Below are 12,207 nucleotides of genomic sequence, written 5' to 3' on the forward strand. Positions count from 1 at the left end.
CACCGTAGACACTCAGGTTTCCATTGAGCAGAAACGCTTTTGTCCCTGTTACAGTAGGATTTGTTGTTGTTTTTCAAAGAAGCTTAGTTAACTCAGGTTTATTTCCACAGCTGTATAATTAGCCTTGGGTTTTTATTTTTAGGTGCCTATTCCAGGCTACAAGAAATGCCAAGATTGAAAGGCAATTTGCTATCCAGTTTAACGTACAGAAACATAAAAAGGGGGTTACGCGAGTGCCAGAAAGTGACGCGCCTTGGTTGAAATGCCACCAGGCCCAGGCCTCCTCAGCTCCTTTGGCAGGTCGTGAGGGGCAGTGGTACCCTGAGCAATCAGCCAGCTCCCCGGCTCCTTCACATCCATTAGAAGCACTGTTAAAGCAGCCGGGCAATCAGTGACACTCCCTCCCGTCTGCTGAGGCTGATTGAAAGTGGTTTGAGCTAATTTACCTAATATTGCTAATTAGGGAACTTGGAGCACCACTTGCAACGTTGTTTCTGATTAGGTGTGCGATCAGAAGTGGCGCTGTTGGAAGCCGTGACGTCCGCCCACCGCCGCCAGCGTTTGCCACACGGCATCATGGTCAAAGGGCTCCGCGCACTGCTGGCTCTGTCAACTCTTTGTTCCCAGTTGGGGCATCTTAACCCTGTGTTTTTTTTGGGGGGAGGGGGGAGCTAAGTTTTTCAATTACAGTTGACATACAATGTTATATTAGTTTCAGTCTTAACCCCTTTGGCAGGTGGTCAAGCCTCTGGACCACCTCTCAGAATATTTTCACATAAAATAAAATGCACAGGATTTCAAAGGAAACCAATTAGATGCAAATACAGTTATCAAACTATTTAAAAATTATTCGATAGCGTGAAATGCATGCTTCTTTGCTGCTCTGTTATATAACACAATCTGATCGTGGGGCTAATAACTGCCATAATTTCAAAGTTAATATTGTGAGGTATCTACAGTCGTCGTAATGGGATATGAAAAATCCTGTGCTTTCAAATTGGTGACGAAGTCCCAAGAGCATGAATGCCTCTGTGATTTTCTGCCCAACTTCATAGTAGAAGGAAATGCTAAATGTCAGGTAGAGGTTAGTGAAAATGTCATTTTTTTCCCCCATCCAGGTTCGCAGAGCCCCGTGGACCCTGGGTTAAGAACCCTTATCCAGGGGCACATAGGGACACACTCTGGTTTGACGAATTAGAACTATCTCTTCGTAGTCAATATGTCGATACTATAATTGACCAAAGTATAAACTCAAGGACAGAAACTCTATCTTTAATTAAAGGCTAAAGGCTTCTTAATCATAGCTCAGAAAACGTGGACATTTGATTATTCAATGAGAATAAATGACTGGAGCCGAATAGCAGTCACTAGTCAACACTTGTCTTTGGATTAAGGAAAAAAGGAAACCTTCCATATTTCTTCTCCCTGGTTTCCAGTGTTTGGATCAAAAACGGAAAGTTGAGAAATACTTGTCGTGTATTTTTTTGTTCCATGAAACATTTGAGGGGGCTTAAAATGAACAGAAGCACACAATGGAAAAATATAAGTGAGAAACAAGCAATCAGGGCCAAAGAGAACGTGAGTTCATATAGGAGGTCAAGGCCAGAGGGAGGGAGACAGAGCTTCAGGGCTGTTGTGGTTGATAAGATGGAAGGGTAGCCACAGAAAAAAGAGGGAGTTGTCAACAAAACAAAATCATAATTATATCTAAAGGGGACACTGCTTTTCCTAGAAAATCTTAGACGAAAAAAAAAGTTTTTTATAAGGATTCCCTTCTGGGGCACTAAGTATTATAATATAGTGTCCAGTGGGGGATTCGTAGAGGCAGGTTCCTTAACCGGGCTGCCAGGTCCATGACTAGGCTTCGTCTGGCCAGTGAGCCCGTAAAAAGGTGCAAACTCCAGTGTGTTTTGCGTAGATGCTGTGAGGAATGGAGTGGGGAGAAGGTCTGTAGCTTTCACCAGATCCTTTCACGGCTCCATGGCTCAACAGGACAAAGGGCCAAGGAGCAAACATGGTTTATGATCTGCGTGCGCTTGCTTTGGACTCCCAGCTGGGGACGCTGTCCCCCGGAGTGGACCGTGACTGTACAGGCCATCAGGCAGAGGACCGTGGCTGTGCTCAGAGATGCTGGGCCCGCCCTCTGAGCAGAACAGCTCAGCAGCCCACTCCACAGTCGGCTCTTCCTTAGGGATCTCCTGGGGAGGGTGGTGGACGCTGTGGAAACTTGCAGAGTCCTCCGGCAAACTGATGTGGTGCAGACAAAACCAACGCCCGTCTAGCTGGTGTTTAGCTGATTAGAATATTTACATCTTTCCTTTCAATGTTTGTGCTGTGAACACTCATTTCCTGAAACTGGAACATTTCACCTCCTTGATGGCCCTATTTTCTGCAACTAATGCAACACTAAAAAGGAGCATGGTCCCAAAGGAGTTTAATAATCAAGTAATTGGTCAGGTGACCAGAGTGTGAGGTGAAAAAAATAATGAGAGGTTGGAAAACGGAGCACATTGAGATGCCGAGGACACCTATTTTGTAATGAATACCCAGAATTTAGAAGCTCACCTGAATATTTGGAATTCTGTATCATTCTCTCCAGTTCTTAAATAGTTTATTGGAAAACCATACATTCTTTTCAATATATATACATTATTGGGGTTGTATGAAAAATTTACTGCTCCTTTTTTTTAATATATGAGTATTATTTGGGTGACATACTGCTGTCATAATCCATAAATATTCTTGTGATGAAATTTGGTATTGATCTGTAAGGTAGCGACGTTAGAAATTTCACTTGGATAATATACCTTCCTTCATCTTATTTTTTTCCCAAGACACATTCATGTATATTTTATACCAAAGTCTCCTATCATGTCAAACAGTTTATTTTATTAATTGTATCCTAAGTTGGCTCATAGTACAGATTCAACAGTGAGTTGCTATAAATGTCTGGGAGCAGCCAGTGTAATAAGCTGTGGCTGTTAGATGCAAAATTAAATGAATCTTGTCTAATAACATGTGTAATTTAGAAGCCGGTGGAACCTGATTAAGCTTGATCTGTTAGCACTGTGGGGCTGGATCACTACGTGAGTAATGTTTATGCTTGCAAAGTTTCAGATCAGTGAACTTACAGACCTCCGTTCATTAGGAAAAGATAATGGAAAGGATTTGAGATGGAAAGGATTGTGGCTCCAGAAGTTCTCTGGGACTAGAGGAACGTAAATGTTTTTAATCGATGTCATAAATCATTTTCCGAGTTCCACCCAAGGCTGCTTATGCCATCATGTCGCCAGTCCTGGTCCCCTCCTGTGCCACCCATCACTTGCTGGTGCCCTTGACTTTGGCACGTAAAATAAGCCAGGTAGTTCGATCTTGATTCATTTACTCACATGTTTGTCTGATCGATAACAGTAAGTCAGTGTGGGGGGTCTGCTGCTGCGCCTGGCACTGCTTAGCAAGAAACAAGCCCAGTGTTTGCCCTCAGGAAGCTTAAAGCCCGGTCAGGGAGAGGAAGGAAGCAAAAAGCCACACAAATGGAATGAAGTGGTGGCCTCATGAGTGGTACCCAGAGTGAGGGGTAACCACCGGCGTGGTGAGTTATGGTGCTGAGGAGATGCAGCGTGTGGCCCTGACGGGTCTGCTGGGTTAGAGCAGGCTTCCTTGAAACAGTAGGCTTGGGGAGCCCCACCATGCTTATGGTTTGAAAAAACCAAATCAAGTCAAACAGTACCAAAAGGTACACAGAAAAAAAGTCAGATTTCCTGCCACCACTGACCTGCTTCTCCCCAGAGAAAACCGCAGTTACTAGTTTTCCATGAAAGACGACAGAAAATTGTCATGCTTATATACACTTGCACATATAGCATTTTGTAAACGGCACAGATGGGGCAAAAAAGATACAACATCTGTTTCTGTTGTTTCTGTTGTCTCTCCATAGCAGCACACCCACGTGTCTTCTTTTCAAAGGACAAGATACCAGGTGTGTTTGAACTGTCCCCAAGTGGCGGGTATTTATGGTGTGTCCCCTGTTCTGTTAGGAACAGGGCTGTGACATCACATTGCTTAAATTCAAAGCCTGACCCGTTTCCTAGCCAGATCACCTTGGGCAAATTACTCATCTCTGCGTAGCTGAGTTTCCTTATCTGTAAATGCAGATGGTAATGGTACCTACTTCATAGGCTTCTCGTAAAACTGAAAACAATGCTTAGAACACTGTCTGGCATGTAATGCCATCCAACCACTACAATTACTTCTACAAGTTGTTGTTTTTAAAATAAATCTTTATTGAGATATAATTCCCATACCATGTAATTCACCTACTTAAAGTGTACAGTTCCGCGTTTTCAGTCTGTTCACAAGTATGCATTCCACACCACCATCCATTGGAATAGAACATTTTTATCAACCCCAAAAGGAGCCTGGTCCCCGTAAGCCGTCACTCCCCATATGTCTCCAGCCTCCCCCTCGGGCCCAGCCGAGGACCCACTAATCTACTTTGTGTCTTTACAGATTTGCCTCTTCTGGGTATTTTGTATGAATGGAATCCTACAATCTGTGGTCCCTTGTGACCTGCTGCTTTCACTGAGCGTCATGTTTACAGCGTTTATCCACATCGTGGCATGTGTTGGTACTGCGTTCCCATTTATGTCTGAATAATGCTCCATTGTATGCGGAGGCTGGCCACGGTTTATTTGTTGTTGTTGTTCTGTGAGATAAATTCTTAGAAATAGGTTGTTGAATCAAATGGTCATGTAAAGAAAAGTGGAAATTAGGCTTTTGTCCTCATAATATGGTACAACTAGGACGTTTTAATCTTTTTACTCCATTACTAAATAATATCCCTAGGAGCCCAAAAGATCAAATTAACTATCTTCTTTGTATTAACCCCACTCCCCACAAAAAAGTGAAAATGAAAGAGAGGGTGTTTTAAATTTGGAAATGAAAGTTCCCGAGCAGTAAGTGAGAGAAGGGCTCTGGAGTGGCTCATCTCCCTGCCTTCAGGCAAACCCCAGTTTGCCACCTCGCATAGCTGAAAGCCTGGTTTTTGTAAGACTCTAACTCTTCATTTTCCACAGTTTTAATTAAAGATATTTTGTCTGAAAATGAAACCCAAACTTCTGAAAAATAAACAGGAAGTTTGCTAAGTTTAGATGAGTTGCTGGCATCCATAGTCTTTTCTTTCCGTTTAAGTAATTACTTTGAAAACCAATCTTCCTGATTCCTTCCTTATCATTAGCTAAACTTCAGTGGACACCAGAAATTGGGAAAAGCCATTACTATAAAAACCAGTAGTCATGGGAATGTAGAGCCAACAGGGTAGCTGTTATTATGATAAAATAATAGTGTTTTGATCCCCTTTTCTGGATGAGCAAGCTGTCAGGTTTGACAGCTGGTGATGTGAGACTGTGGCTGGGCCCTGCCCAGGAACTCAGAGTGTGGACCCCCTTTACAGGACCCTCACAAAGTCCAGGCGCCCTAGGGCAAATCCTTTTATCTGCCGCCCTCTGACGGGCTGAGGCTGCATGAAAACTAAGGGAAGAGGTTGCTGAAGGGGGAGGTCAGGGTTCCGTACTAGAATGTGATGACAGCCAGCCCTAGCTGTGCTTTTGGATCCAAACCTACAAAATACAAGCTCGTCTGTCTCCGTACCTGTCTAAGGGTGAAGCCACGTTTCTCTAAGTGGAAATAGGTGCTGTTTAGTTGCAATCTAGGTTAATAGGAAGATGTTGGCATGGGAATTACTTCTCTTTGTTTAATAGACCAGCGCAGCAGTACTTAATCAAAGATGTCACATTTTAAAATTTCACCTATCGGTAAATTAAAAATGGTCCCCAGAGTCGATAACCCAGGAATCTCCAAACTCCTGGCACTTCTGAATGGAAGACAGGTTTGTTCTCAGTGAGCAGGCCTGCTGACAGCCCACCCTGGGATCAGTGGACCTCCAGCCACATGAAAAATAGACCCTAATGTTATAGCAGCCCGTAGACTCCAGTGAGGGGGAATATGACCATCTTGTCCAAAATCTTAGCATTGCCATCTTAAATACTTTGTTCATTCTGAGACATGTAAAATTTGACAATTATTTAGAAAAGACAGAACAAGATACTTGCAGTGGACATTTATCCTTCTTCACCTGCTAGTACCTTTGAACTCCACTTTCTATCACGTATGTGTCTTGGAGGGAGGCAGAAACCACCTGCCATGATTGAACCCAGATGCCCTGATACTCTTTCCAGCCTCCCTTGCAGCTAGGACTCAGGCATGTGACCTGGTCTCAATCACTCAGACCCATCTGAAGTGGATTTTGAGTCTTCAGCTGTTGACACAGAGGAGGCAGGATTTGTGCTGGTGCTGGGCTTGGCAGCTTGCATCCACTTTCCCAGGGTAGCAGGTAGTCTGTGCCCAGGCCAGTGTTTCTCCCTAGAAGCATCATTGCATGTGATTTCAGGTGCTGCTTCTGCCCTCTTAGCCCCGAAACCTGGTTCTCATTTTCTTTAAGACTCACAGCTTCCTGATGTCCTTTAATAAATTGCTTCTCTGCTTAAACCAGCCAGAGTCAGTTGTTTGCAACAAAGAACCTGACTGACAGAAGCTTCCATCACCACTTCCTCTAGTTGCTTCCCAAATTACCTCCCTGGGGCCGGAGTTTCCTCGGTGCTTCTCCCTACGTGCATCTGCCTGGTTGTTCCACTTACCCCTCAGGGTCGTCATGCAAAAACCAGACTTGCTCTCTTCTTGGAGCTTCCTGTGAATTTGGTGGTACATCATTGTTCTCTCATTCACAAGGAGGTGAACTTTTTGGATTCCTTCTTGAGCCGTCTTTCCTCCCCACCTACTCAGGCACTCGACAGAAGTACAAGTTTTTAGTGATTCCTTCTACTGGTAAACTCAGCAGTCCACCTCCTGCATTAATGCGGTGCCGAGCTTGGGCTGCCATCTGCTGCCTTTGCCTGATGGACAGTCTAGTTAAAGAGCCTGGGTTTTGGAGTCAGAAGACGTGACTAATTGACCTGTGACTTTGGACTAGTGACTGAACTTCTCCAAGCCTCAGGCTCCGTAAAACACCGAAAATAATAGCTGTATTAAAAAGGACTGTGGGAGGATTCACTGAAATACAGACTGGGAAACATTTTGCGTGGTATCTGGCCCCTGGTGACACTCAGTAATTGTCATGACTGTTAGTGGTTTGCTTGTCGTAATCCTCCCAGCCTGTGAACCTCTTGAAGACATGTTCTTTGCCATTTATTCATTAGTATCCCAGAACGTACCACAGTATCTGACACATAGTAGGTGCTCCAAGCATATACGCTTTTTGGAGACAGACTGGAGTTTAAAACTAAGTGTCATTTAGGAGCTGTTTGACTGTGGGCAAGGTCTTCGGTCTCACTGAATGTCTGCTTCCTTATCTGGAAGCCAGGGGGATGATATCTACATTCCTGGCCTGTTTGGGGGTTTCAACAAGATTGTAAATTACAGAGCCTGTGACAGACCTTGATGGTGGCAGTGATGGAGTGGTGTCCTGGTTTGTTTTCCTTTATCCTGTGACACCATGCTGGGCCATGTAGTAGGACTGTATCCCTTTTCCTGTAGGAAGCTGAAATGTGAAGAATAGACGGGGGCTTTGTGTTTTCTTCCTTAGACTTTCCAGCATTTATTCAGAATATTCCAACGCTTGCACGGAAAAATAGCAACAGCCAAGAGAGCCCTACGAAGAGAAGTGGATGTTTGATTACATGATTTGCCAAAATGACTCTTTGCTCTTCTGCGTTTCATTGCCATATATTTTGCTGTGTTTTAGAGCAGCCCTAGCTATCTACCAAATTTATTTGGAAACATGGCTATTCAGCCAAATGCTCCGACGCACCACCCTCTCCTGTCAATAATTACAGTGTTTGAATGTGGCATCATCTGACAGCGTGCTGGGAGGACTTGTTGTCCTTGTTTAAAAGGTTGCCATTAGGACTGGTTTGGTAGCTGATCCCGAAGGACTGAGTCCTGCCGTGGATGTAAAATGCTACTCACTCAGGATACCTCTGCCGTCTGTACCCTACGGAGAATGCCAACACCTAGTGTCTGAGGCACTGTCCATAATGCCAGGTGCTGAAAGGTGGACAGGTCGAGGCTTTCAGTCATGTGGGTTTTTATTTTCTTTCTAAAATTTTTTTATTTTTGAATTTGAATCTTTTTTTTTTTTGAGGTGTAATTGACATATAACAGTAAATTGGTTCGAGGTGTACAATGACTTGAATTTATATATATTTTGATATGATCACATTAATTCTAGTTAACATCAGTCACCACACATAGTTACACATTTTTTTCTTATGATGAGAACTTTTAAGATCTACCCTCTTAGTCCTTGCAAATATGCAAAACAGTATTATTTACTATAGTCAGCGTGCCACACATTACATCCCCATGACTTAATTATAGGCTTTTATTTTCACGTGTGTTAAGGTCCTTCCTTACAGTGCAAACCCTGTGGGGAGACTGCATTATATGGAGCTCTTAGCATTGGTGGTAAGGTTTGTAGTTATACTTTGGAGCTCTAAATGTATATTATTCTGAATCAGGGTGGCCAGCCAATCTGGTTTGCTGCGGACTGTCCCGGTTTCCGCACCGAAAATTCTCGAATCCTGGGAAACCCCTTCGTTCTGCGCAAACTGAGATGGTTGGTCACCCTCATTGTGCTATAATAAGATTCTCCTCTACCCAGATTGTACTTTGTGGAGATAAACATTTTCATTGTAACTAAACGGTTTAGAAGTGAGACATGGAAAGTGGTTGATACACGCATTTAATATAAATGTTCACCAGTCTAGGAAATAACCCACTGGGTACATATTTGGGGAGCATCATAGTACTTGAGGTCTGTGATTTTGATCTCAGGGGTTAAAGCTGTACCCTAAGCTTTTCCTTGAATTGCTTCCTTTTGTCTGGTATATTTTGCTGGGTGGCTTTCCTGGCATTTCTCAGGAGAATCACTAACTGTTCTTAAATAAATACATCTCTACTGCTACTTCCCCTGGAGCAGTTTGCACAGAACTACCCACGTGAGAGGCAGGTCTGTCACAAGTCACTCCTCTAATTTGCAGCATTTTGCCTTTGTATCTTTTCCTTTGGGACGCTTATTTAAAACCACAGCTGTGTTCACGGCTTCAGCACCACGGACAGCATCCCCCCCCCCCCCCCCCCCCCGTAACCCAACCTGTGGCCATCTCATTGTACCCGTTTCAAGTGCTGTGCAGCCAAACCACCTTCTGCTTTTTTGAGGCACCGTGCAGAGCCCCCCAGAGCAAATTTCAAATATGCCACTTAACCTGGATTTTACATCATACTGTCCCAAACATGCCTTCCAGATTTGTTGAATGTGTCTAGTTGGTCTCATAGGACAAAGCAACAGAGAGCAAGTTACTTTTATTATATGGATATGAGCCTTCTCGAAAGTATTTATACCTATTACAAAAATGATCTAACATCCCAGCCAGTAGATACATAAAGATATATATTGAAATGCTCATAGGAGGGTCACCCTGAGAGAATTTCAGGGAATAATCCATGGGGGTCTCTGTAATAGTAGTCATGAAAATGATGCAATGCCAGTGCCAAAAGACACCCATCAGAGATGGTTTGGTCCCATTTTGCCATCTCATGCCCTAGAGAGAGAAAACTATTCATTTTAGTCTTGAATAGGCCACCTGCCCTGTAACTTCCTGGTACAGAAGTTTTACAGTGAGTCTGACCCCACGTTTTCCTGATAGACTGAATATTCCAACGCTTGCACGGAAGCGTTGGTCCACTGTAAGGTCAGAGGAAAGCTGGGATTCTCTTTCTTGGCCTCTTCCTGTCAGCAGTAGAGAAGTTCCTGCAAAAAATTGGATTTTTATAAATAGAGCGCGGCAGAGGATCGCAGGGGGTCTCTGCAGTTCATTCTTTCGTAAGGTGAAGAGTGAACTTGAACTGCACCCTCATTCCGCAGTTGGTTTAATCAGATTTGTGTAGATCAGATTTAGAAACTGTGAACCCCCTTCGCCTCCATGTATGCAGTACGATGGCCGTCAGTGTGGGGGAGCAGCCCGTGGGTGTGCACATGTGTGAACAAGCAGTTGCTCATGAGAGTCATCTTGAACCAAGAGAGCTTTCTCTCGTTTTGGTTTGGCTTGAAAACATCCTGTCAAGTGATCTAGAGATTAAAGCCAGTTTTAAAACCACTATTTATTCTTTCATTTGCCATCAAACAGAGACTCTGAAACGTCTGGTGGATGGGTTCAAAGGCCATCGTGCCCGACCAAGTGTGGCGGTCTGTTACTGGATGCAGTTTGCAGACCAAATAATCTGTTTTCTTCTACCCGACAAGGCTGTGCCACACAAAGAAATAAAGAATTGGAACGTAAGAGAAGAGCTGTGAGAACCCCAGTGGGGTCGCCTGCATTGTAATGAAATGACCACAGTACACTTTTCAGTAACCCAAAGCCTCGTTCTTGGCTGGCTGTTTGGTTCATTCTTTTCCTGGTTCTCCACAGTCCACACTGGAGGAACAGCTATAGTCCTCTTTTCCCGGATCAGTTACCAAATACTCGTAGGGTTGGATTTCCCAAAGACTAAACTTACAGGAGTAACCCCAAAAAGGGGTGGGGTGTCCGCAGGGAATATGATCCAAGTACAGAAAGAAGCACAGGCTCCATGTAGAAAATAGGACATATGTTTAAATTAGCCCACGCAGTGGTGACGGACACAAGGATTCTGGAGAAAGTGGGGATTTATGAGCATCTGGAAGAAAGGTGCTTCTGTGGTAAGAAAGAGCTGCCCAGTCAAACTAGCTTAAGAAGAAGGGTGGCTGCGGCGGGGGTGGTGGGGACTCAGGAGGGTTTCGCAGAATCCAGGGGCAGGAATGCGGTAAGACCTGAGGGAGGAGGGGAGCTGTGGGGACAGACAGGAGAGGCAGCTGTCGGGGACTGGCCCTCATGGCCCCTGGTCGCTGAAGACCAGCTCTCTTGGTTTGGGGCCCATACAGGATGATGTGCACCAGGGTCTGCCTTCGCTTAGTTCTCAGCTCAGCTCTTCAGTGACATGCACGGATGTCGCAAGGTCCAATTGCAGACTCCCAAAAAAGCAGAACGTGTGATTGGCTCAGTTCAGATCCGATGTCTCCCGAAACCAATCAGCCATTTCTGGGGCTGAGGTCACACTGTACAGACAGGACTCCTGGCGCTCAGCCCCAAAAATGTGTGTAGGTGGGGGCAGGAAGGGGCTGGTGTCTTCCATGAGAAGGTATCGACCGAAATTTGCCTAGAGAGGAGACATTGCAGTGTGTGGCTTAAACATTCTTTGGATGCAAGCAACAGAAACTAAGGAAATTGGTTGAAAGGATAGGAAGTGGTTTGTAGGATTGGAGGCAAAGCTGAAAAATAGGTGCCTGGAAAGCAGATAACTGACTCCTTCTGGGGAGCTGGGAAGCGGAGCTTAATGGGAGATCGTTCCACAGCACAGCCGTACAGGTGAGCTGTTCCTGCCATTTTTTATCCTTGTGTCACTCTACTCAAGAGTCGGTTTCAGGGAGAGGAAGGTAGACCGGCCCAGTTGGTGTACACACCCAGCCTTGGGCTGGAAGAGCAGAAGACCGTGTCATCTTAAATGATGGTCCCAGTAGAGCCGGTGAACGCTTGGGGAAGGGAGTCCTGCAAGCCAGAATGGTGGTGCAGTCACCAGGAAAAGGAGACATGAATGCAGAATGATTCGACAGACTCTGCCCCAGGGAGAGCCATGGGAAACAAGATGCCGAGGAGAGCCCTGCAGATAGCCAGGAGTCTGGTATAATTTTTGAAAGTGCCAGCATGTGTATCAGTCTGCTTAGGCCGCTATAACAAATTACCACAGGCTGGGTGGCTTAAACAACAACAATTTTATGTCTCACAGCTCTGGAAGCTGGAAGTCCAAGATCAAAGTGGCAGCAGATCCCGTGCCTGGTGAGGGCCCCCATTCTGGTTTGCATGCAGCCGCCCTCTGTGTGCTCACCTGGTAGAGAGCTGAGAGACAAAGCAGGCTCTCTTGAGTCTGTTCTTACAAGGGCACTCACTAATCCCGTTGATGAGGGCTCCACCCTTATGATCTAATCATCTCCCAAAGATCATACCAATTGATACCAACACGGGGGCGGGGGGGGGGGGGCGGGGGGGGGTTAGGATTTTAGCATATGAATTGGGGAGG

The 12,207-nt window shown here is 45.0% G+C and overlaps 1 protein-coding gene across 2 annotated transcripts in view; it reads left to right on the forward strand.

Annotated features, from left to right (window-relative positions):
* Positions 1–12,207, forward strand: part of CPPED1 (calcineurin like phosphoesterase domain containing 1) — a 77,013-nt gene that overhangs the window by 23,927 nt on the left and 40,879 nt on the right. The window lies entirely within an intron of this gene.

The sequence above is a fragment of the Rhinolophus sinicus genome, chromosome 10 (assembly GCF_057876585.1).
Source record: "Rhinolophus sinicus isolate RSI-liver-muscle chromosome 10, RSI-T2T, whole genome shotgun sequence".
In the NCBI taxonomy this organism is placed as follows: Eukaryota; Metazoa; Chordata; class Mammalia; order Chiroptera; family Rhinolophidae; genus Rhinolophus; species Rhinolophus sinicus.